Raw genomic sequence first — 9,228 nt, 5'->3', positions numbered from 1 at the left:
GGTGAAACGTTAGCCATTTGAGGTTTCACCTTCAAAGGAAGATAGCCATTTCTGTTAGTTTTCCTGTGAGCAAAATACTTGACTAACTCATATTTCTCATTTGCTCACCCTTTCAAAACTTAAGAAGCAGTTCCTCTAAGGCACTTGTTTTGATTTTTCCACTTAGGTATTCTAGGAACTTGCTTAAATCATTTGCCGTTTGTGTTAATAACATAAAATCTCAGTGATCTGAAATCTTTATATAATTAAGCAAAATAATACACCTCCCTACATGGAACTAAAGTAGTTCGGGGAAATTCTCAGTGGAAATAAGGATGACTCATTCCTCAAGCAACACCAACAATTAAGTATACATAAGCTATCAGTTCCCAATTGGAAAAAATGGGGACATTTATATAATAAAGGGCTTTCTTAATCTGTGTGGAAAGATGATAAGGTATTTGTACCAGCTGAGACTGTATTCAGGAATATGTTTACCAGTGCTCAAGTTTATTCTCAAGAGCAGCATCCAGCGAATAAGACCATACTGGTGGTAATTTTAAGCCTCACATATCTGTAATATCATTATGCTGTCAGTCCTATCTGATGCCAAAGTCTGCATGCTGTGCATTTAAGATTTTAGGATGAAGGACTGAAAAAAATTTCTACATTTAGGTATTTAGAACTAAATAAGAGTTGTGATTTGGGCAAAATCCAAAGAAAGAAAACCTTCCAAAGAAAGAGCAGCCTTAGGTGCTATAAAATCATTATCTTCCTGGTAGAGGTGTGTAATTTTGAAACTCTTATATACCATTCAGCTTCTTCCTTTGGTGTCAGCATGCCCACTTCACTTGTCACAGCTTGAATTTGAGGTCTAATCACAGCCATGTCATTGCATGCCTTGGGCTGGGTGCTGGACATTGTAAGCAGCCACACAAACCCTTGGATGCATTTAGATCACTTCTGCTATTGGGGTTTTTGCCAGTCTTGCTGACAGAGAGATCCCTGTGCGGAGGAACTCAACATTTCTTAACTTAAAATGCCACCAGGGGTCTGTTCCAAATTAATCATGTATTGGCACCTGTCTCTGCTCCAGACCAAAGCTAATCAGCCAGTCCCCACGCTGGAGGCTGTGTGGGTCCTTCGTATTCACAGGGAGGTGTCAGTGATACTGCCTAGCGGCACTGCTTGGTGCCCCAGAGCCCTGGTTTCCCCCAGCACAATTTGGAATCCCACATTATTTATCTCTTGAGGTATTCCACCCTGTTTCCCATGGAAATCTCCTATTCTTCTCAACAGGTGGGGACCAAGGCTGACAGGAGAGACAGCCAGGGACACTGAAAAGGTGGTGAGGGCTGGCACAGTCCTCTGCTCTTGCACAGTGGGGCAGCAGCACTGCCCCACTGCTGTGTAGCGTGCAGGGACATTTAGGGGTGTTGATTGCCAGATGGCTGAGCATGAGCCAGCAGTGTGCCCAGGGGGCCAAGAAGGCCAATGTCATCCTGGCTTGTGTCAGCAATAGCGTGGCCAGCAGGGACAGGGAAGGGATCTGAGCCCTGTGCTCGGCACTGGTGAGGCCGCACCTTGATTACTGGGTTGAGTTTTGGGCTCCTCACTCCAAAAAGGCCATTGAGTGATTCGAGCGTGGCCAGAGAAGGGCAACGGAGCTGGGGCAGGGTCTGGAGCACAGGTCTGCTGGGGAGCGGCTGGGGGAACTGGGGGGGTTTAGTCTGGAGAAGAGGAGGCTGAGGGGAGACCTCCTGGCTCTCTGCAACTCCCTGCCAGGAGGGTGCAGAGAGGGGGGATGAGTCTCTGGAGCCAAGGCCCCAGCGCCAGGCCCCGAGGGAATGGCCTCAAGCTGCCCAGGGCAGGGTCAGGCTGGCTCTGAGGAAGGATTTCTGTGCAGAAGGGGCTGTTGGGCGTTGGAATGGGCTGCCCAGGGCAGGGGGGAGTCCCCGGGATCCCTGGAGGGGTTGAAGAGTCGGGCTGAGCCAGCGCTGAGGGATCTGGGGGAGTTGGGAAGGGTCAGGGGGAGGGTCAGGGTTGGGCTGGAGGAGCTGCAAGGGCTTTTCCAGCCCAGATGATTCTGTGATTCTGTGACACACTGCTCTGCAAGACCTCCAATACCACAGGGATGGGACTGCACAATGACCAGAGCCAGGCACCTTTTTGTAACCTCTCCACTGCAGGCACTTACATCTAAGGACTGCTCAGCTGGTAACAACAGCAGCTTTACTGAACCTATGGTTTTATGAACACCACCTCTAAAAGGAGACAGCTTGTTGGGAAGCAGAGTGTCTATTAAACATGCAGCTCGACAGATACGGCTCTCTTGATAGCGAACTTCATTACATGTGTGTCTCTGCTTACACAATACACCCAGTTACACTGCTTCTTTCCTAAGGAGTGAGATGTTTTTTCAAAATGACGCAAGATTTGATCCACTGTGTTTATAGCATATATTGGATGAACCCTAATTTGCAGGAAGTCTTTACAAGTGGAAAACCTTGCTAAAACACATATTATTGAATAGATATCTTGCTGTGCTTGGATCAATGAAGCTTATACTGTGGCTTAGGCCTAATCTTACGACAATTCAGGTATTGAATCCCCTTATGTTAGGCTACTGGCAATGTTGCAGGACGCATTTTGTATCTACTGATTAACTGTGTTCAGTTTGTGCATAAAATGAAAAAGAAATCAATGAAAACACTTAGAAAAATAAAATAGAAAGAGATGGATATATCAAAAAGCAAAAAGAAGAAACAGCCTTGTAGAATCTGTAGTGAGATGGCAGATCTCTCTGAATTAGTATCTTTTTCTTGAGATCCTGGAATGATTCTTAGGTCATTACTCTGAAAATTTAATTTTTAAATATTGTGTGCTTTAACTCCTAAAATAGCAGCAGCTTTGGACATATGGACCACTGCAAAAAGTCCACTGGAAAGCCATTGGCCAGCAGACAGGACTGTGATGCTTGATAACATGGTCAGGCAATGTTTCAGACTGGTTTCTTGGGATCATGCAATTGTGGGGATGGGCACAGGGATGGATGTCTCTAATTCCTACAGCTTTCATACACAGGAGTAGGTTATGAGAGGAAAGAGGTGATCCTAGTCTTTCTGCTAGTGGGTAAAAACTTCAGTCATATCTCATGCCTTATTGGATATTGGGAACTACACAGAGGCAACCTGAATGTAACCCACCAAAAAACAGGCAGTGTTGGTTTGGGCTGCTCAGGGAACTGTTTGTTAGGCATATGGACCTAGGAATTCAGCTCTCCATATTTAAGTATTTTGGAAGTGATTTTCACTGTTGGATTCATCTCCAAATGGGAAAAAAAAGTGTAGGTATAGTAGCCTAGATTTAGATCTTGCAAGGCATTCCCAAGGTCTGTCACTTGCTTCTTGCTAAGTGGCTTCATTCAGCTAGGGATGCATCTTAGCGTGTGTATTTAATGCTTCTGAAAGGTGCTTAGCTGACAGTCTCAGAGGATGATTCCTGGGCATATTCTGCCTTCAGATATGTGCAAGCTACTCCCCTTGATAGCAGTGAGAACTGCTTTTGCTGACGAGAGATGTAGGCATCTTCTTAGATTTTACTCCTGTCTCTCCTCTGTTACTTTGACATACTGGCAACTCTGAACCTTCCCCCTCTTAATTATAATTTTTAATTCTTACATGACTCTGACATGATTGATCAAAGTATGCCTACTGGAAATCAGTGCTGGAACTGCAGCTGTATGAATGCAGCTTGCTTCATCATTTTAATCTTTTTCTTTAGACTAGCCTCAGCATCTCTTGATGATTTCTATAATTGTCCCCCAAATGCCTCTGCTGAGTACATTACTCTGTATTTGTCTATATTCTTACACCTTGATCTGGTGCAGAATTTTCTCACAATGGATTTGTGTTCTGGTGTCTGTTTTTGTACTCGCACGTCTTCCACTACTTTCCAAATGTGTCTGATTTGCTAAGTTCCTGCTTGGAGACTATTGCTTCCCCTCTCAAAGATCTGAATTTGCTTTTGTTTCTTTGATCTTTGGCCATCTATTTTTGTTCACAGCTCTAGTTTTTCTGGTTTATTCCCTCTGTTTTATTCTGGTATCTGGTGGTGCCCACAGCGACAAGCAGATTGAGCCTGAGCAAAACCAAAGCAGATACCTAGAGTGGCAGACAGTCATTGGTGTCAAACTTGCCAGGGCTTGGCTATGGGACATCACTCTACTTCGCTACCCCAGAGCCAGACTGACAGCTCCTTCTGATGCCACAGGAGAGGACAGGGAAGGCAGGAAGTGGGGCAAGGGAACAGAACCATCCTCCCCCAAGGGAACAGAACCATCCTCTCCGCTCTGCCCACGAAAACAGAAGGTGCTGCCTTGCCATCCACAAACCTCTCCCTGTTCCTCACTCCCAGCTATTTTCTTCAGAAGAGCAAGAATCAAATCTGTCTGCACTTCTGAGAAACCAGGAGGTTTTTTTCTGATGCCATCAGACTGAAGCATTGTATGCTCTACACTATTCTTAATGTTCCCCCCACCGCCTTCCATTCCCATTGCTTAGGGTTTGTCATGATTTGAATCATCTGCTCCCTGACAGTAATCAGATTAAAATATGAGGTTTCTACTTTTGAGATTTCCTTTCCTGACATTCAAGGAAAAGAACTGCAAGATGAGGTGGTTCCTCAAAAATTGCTATCATAAACTTCTATATTTGCCAAAACTAAGTTGAAATTCGCATTGTCTGTACTCTAAGCATCACTTGCACAGATTATTTTACCATTACTGTCAAAAGACAATGGCAACAAGCTCTTCTTCTGTTGTACTGATTTTCTAATTTCTTTTCTATTTAAACTTAAGCTAAAAGCTAACCATAGCCTTATCACTGTTCAATCTATTGCTTCTCTGCCAGGAAATCATATTCTACAAGTGTTTCATTTGTACCTTAGAAGCACACAAATCAGAAAGGAACTTTTGGTTTCCAGAGTTATGCCCAATAGTTAACAAGTGCCGTTTGTAGTGCCAGGTGCTTTTTCCTGTGATGTTACTGTGAGCACGCAAGCAAATCCAGCTTTTCTGACTAGTGGAAAAAATCAGATAACCCCAGGTGGAAATCATACTGCATCTGCAAAGATGCTAATGTGCTAAGAAGCTGGTCAGGCCTTAGATGAGATGAAAAAAGCCCTCTATTTCCTAAGAAATAAAAATGCAGGTAAAGAAGATGAATAAAATCCTGTGGATAAAATGGAAAGTAAAGATCTTTCTCTTGTTTCCAATAAAGTGCTGCTAGAGGGTCTCCCAAGAGATTTCTGTTAGTCCATATATTTTAGATTCCTGGAGTTTAGTTGTTTCAGCATAAAAATAATGAAATAATATCAACTGATGTCACAGCGTATCCTTTTGCCTTGGTATCAGTTGTCTGAAGTCTTTGATTTTGACAAAGGCACTACATCTCATTATTTGTAGTTTAGTTTAGGTTCACTTCTCATTACAGAGCTAATAGATTCATTCAGATTTGCAAGCCTGAGGGAGCTGCACAGGTGAGGGCTGGCAGCCACCCCTGGCAGAGATCCATGACATGGGCACAACCCAACAGCTTTCCTATAGTTTGATTTTGAATATCGTAAAAGCCCATTCTTTGATAACAGATAAGAGCATCATATACTTAGGGTAATACTGTACAAACTGTGATTAATAATTACTTCTTTATAAGTAAATGTAGCTGCATATACACAAAACTGTTTATACATTAAACATTGCTGACATAAACATGATTATATAAGTGTATGTGTCTTTCCTTTAGTGTATGAAGAGTAATTTTTATTGTTTTTAACTGCAACAGCCACATTTTTATTAATTGGTTATAAATTCCCTTAGTATAGGACTTCTCAATTACTATTAATTGTTCTTATCCTTAAAGAAACAGGCCCATTAGGCTCCAGAGTGCTGTCTCGTTACCTCTGTACATCTGCACATAGATCGAAGCTGGGGAGTGGCTCAGCAGCACTCTGATGACAGGTGCAGTCAGCCTGGGCTTCTCCTCCATGGTAATATTTATAACCAGAAAGCCAACAATCAAAAGATAAAAGGGTAACAGAAGCTTTCCTCCAGGGTTGCATCCAAACCCCAAACCACATCAACGGTGGGCTCTTCCTCTTCTATTTCCCAGGCAGCTGTTTTACAGATCTTGATTCATGTGTGAACATTTTATCTGGGTGAGTTGTGATAGCCGGGCTGCAGCCCTTCTCCTGCTCTGCTGGGGGTGCCCTGGTGCAGAAGAGAGAGGCTATTTGCCCCTCCTCATGGACACAGGAGTTGTTGGGTGCAGACAGGGAAATACCATTGCTCAGGCATCCTAATGCTTATGAAGTCTAGAGGTTTGTGACTGCCCTGCAGTGTGCCTCATTATTCCCAGCACAGGTACATACAAGCTGCCTTCACTCATGCTGTGGCATGGGGGTGCAGCAGATTTGTTCCAATTTCTCTGGGCAGTAGGTAGTGAGAGCTGAAGGGATGTTAAAGTTGTGGCCTTTTCACCCTGTCCAGGCAGTTTTCTGCAGGCTATAATCAGCTGCTGTCTCGCTGCATACGTGTGCACTGTTATTTGTAACGGTCCCACCATGTTCATCCACTAGCTGTTGACATAGGCTGACTTCAGTTCCTTCTCATTTCTCATAGCTGTACGCCGGGTTTAGCAAAACTTTAGCTTTTAATCTCAAAGATGATAATTTTCAGGAAGTGTTTCATAAGCAAGAAACACTCCTGAATTTTCGGAATTAAGTTTAAGTTATCTCATGTAATTCTCACCTTTCAGCTATCGCTTTTAACTTTGCCTTTCCTTCTTTTGAGTTTCTCCTTGTCATGTTCCAGTTCAGAAAACATTAAAAGTAACCTTTTCCTAACGTTACAAGATATCAGGCGAGTTGTCTGCCTGAGTAATGGAAGTGTTTAATTTGAAGGGGGAGGGACGTTATCAGCTGACTAATACAAAGGAAAGGAATTATGTCTAGAGACAAGGTCCCTGGCCTGGGACTCGGGAAGTGTCTTCCCATCTCCACCGTGTGAATTTCTTTCTACTCTGTTTTCTCTTTTAGACTTTAAGTTCTTTAGGGTACAGGCTCTACCATGCACTAGTGCAGTACCTGAAACTATGGGGCCCTGAATTTTAATTGGAATGTCTGGTACTATTATAATTGGGGGGGGGGGGGGGGGGGAAGAAAAGTAATAATGACTGGTAGGAACCAGTTCTCCTGGATTTTGTTTCTAGCTCTAGTCAGTGTCTTAGTGTAGGAAATAGGCAAGTCACATAGCCTCTCTGATCCAGACTCCTAAAGTCACTCTGCTCACCAACTTAGCCTTTACCACTGTCTGAAGCTGGTTCTTTATATGTTTACGCACCAGTAAAGTGTATGTTGAAATCCTCATCTACCTCCTAGGGGTGTTTTTAGGTTTAATACATTAATATTTATAGGTACTTTTATATGCTTGGATGAAAGTAGCTATAGATATGTAGTAATGGTCTGCATTAATGGCAAGGCTTAACATTAATAAAGCACTATGGAGAGGGAAAGGAGGCCTTGCATAGAAAATACAGACTCTCTGGGGGCAGCATAAACCAAAGGGGCATCCCAATCCAGGGAAGTTATGCTGGGCAAAGCATGTATTCCTGGAGTTGAATGAGACAGGAACATGCCGATGTGCAAGGCTGACCATGGTGGGGAACGTTCTTGCCATTCAAAGCTAGAGGTACCACACATAAATGTCCTTCCAAGCTGCAGAGATGCGGCCATACAGCTACCACGATCCTGAAACAATAAGACAAAAGAAATTTAATTGCTCCAGTTTTAGAATTGGATAATTATACCTGGTCAAAGTGTTTTGGCATTGAAGTAATAATTAACCATGTAGTGAACTGGTTCTCCTGGCAGCTCTACAGTCTTTGCTGATTTCCTCCTTCTCTATTAATATGCATCTGCAAAAAAAATCTATGCCACTGACCTTATGTCTTAGTGACCATTTGGGTATAGGAAAAGATGCAAGTCAGAAGCCCGGAGGTTAAATCTAACTGCACAGCAAAAAAATACCAATTGGTCTGGGAACTATTTTCAGTTCACTTTGAAAAAGAAATATCTTCATTACATGAGATGATTTTTAAATGCCAAGATCATCTATTTAGAAAGCTCATTTAAAAGATTTTGTATTTCTGAGTTCCTAGTCTATTCACTTTATAAAAACTTCAGGTGAAAACCATATAATACAGACACTAAATATATGATACTCATATATTTAAATTTCAGATTTCAAAAATTCTCCTTGAGAGCGCTACAAGTCCCTCTGAAGAAATTCTTGGTGTAAACCCCAAGTCCACTTCCTTGAGGACTGAAAGATGAAACAATAACATTGGGTAGATGTGGAGCTATGGTGATTTTGAGTAGCATGTGCTTTGAGAGAACAAAAAAGAGAGAAGCAGGAGAAGGCAGAGTTAATGAAGCTGCCTGGCTGTTTGGGACACAAGATGTTTATAAGATGCTTTATGGTTCCACTGTGGTGAACCCATAGATTAAGTACCTGGGATCATCTAAGCCTTTGTGAGGCAAGTAACAAGCACGTGTTGGCTGTGTGCCTATGGGAAGTGTATGGAAAGCACAAAATGATCGTTGGGCACTTTTCTGCCAATGGGATCCCATCCACTCAACAGGGTTATTGATGTTTTATAAGAGAAAGAGACCGCTCTGGAGAAGGTGATGTGTTAGAAAAGTCAGAATTTGAGACAGTCTTAGGGGTTCATGTCATTCAAAGTACAATATTTTCATGTACTTCATTTCAATTCATGTGAGTCTGCCTCGATAGGAAGAAACCCTCCACAAAAAAGTTTTACAGCAGTAAGTTTTGCATCACTTCGAATCCCTTCAACAATGGAAATGGGCTAATCCCAACCTTTTTGTTGTATTTTGTGACTCTAGAAAATTGTAATGAAAAAGGACAATTGCTCTTATTTCAGCAAGTAATCCAAAACCACACTGAAACTCTCAGCCAGGGAAAGACTAGGCCCTGCATCTGGGGGAACCAACATTTTCACTAGAGGGTAACCCGTGGCTGCTGGTAACAGTAGTAGGCTGTTCTCCTTTAGCAGATCTGCCAACTGAGGCAGTCATTCACGCTGTTATTGCCATTGACAGAGATGTAATATATTATTAAAATTTGTTTTGTACATGTAGTTGTTCAGAGACACAAAGTATTCTGAACCCTGA

This window comes from Athene noctua, chromosome 10 (genome assembly GCF_965140245.1).
Source record: "Athene noctua chromosome 10, bAthNoc1.hap1.1, whole genome shotgun sequence".
Taxonomy (NCBI): Eukaryota; Metazoa; Chordata; class Aves; order Strigiformes; family Strigidae; genus Athene; species Athene noctua.
Note: the sequence above shows the minus strand (reverse complement) of the source record.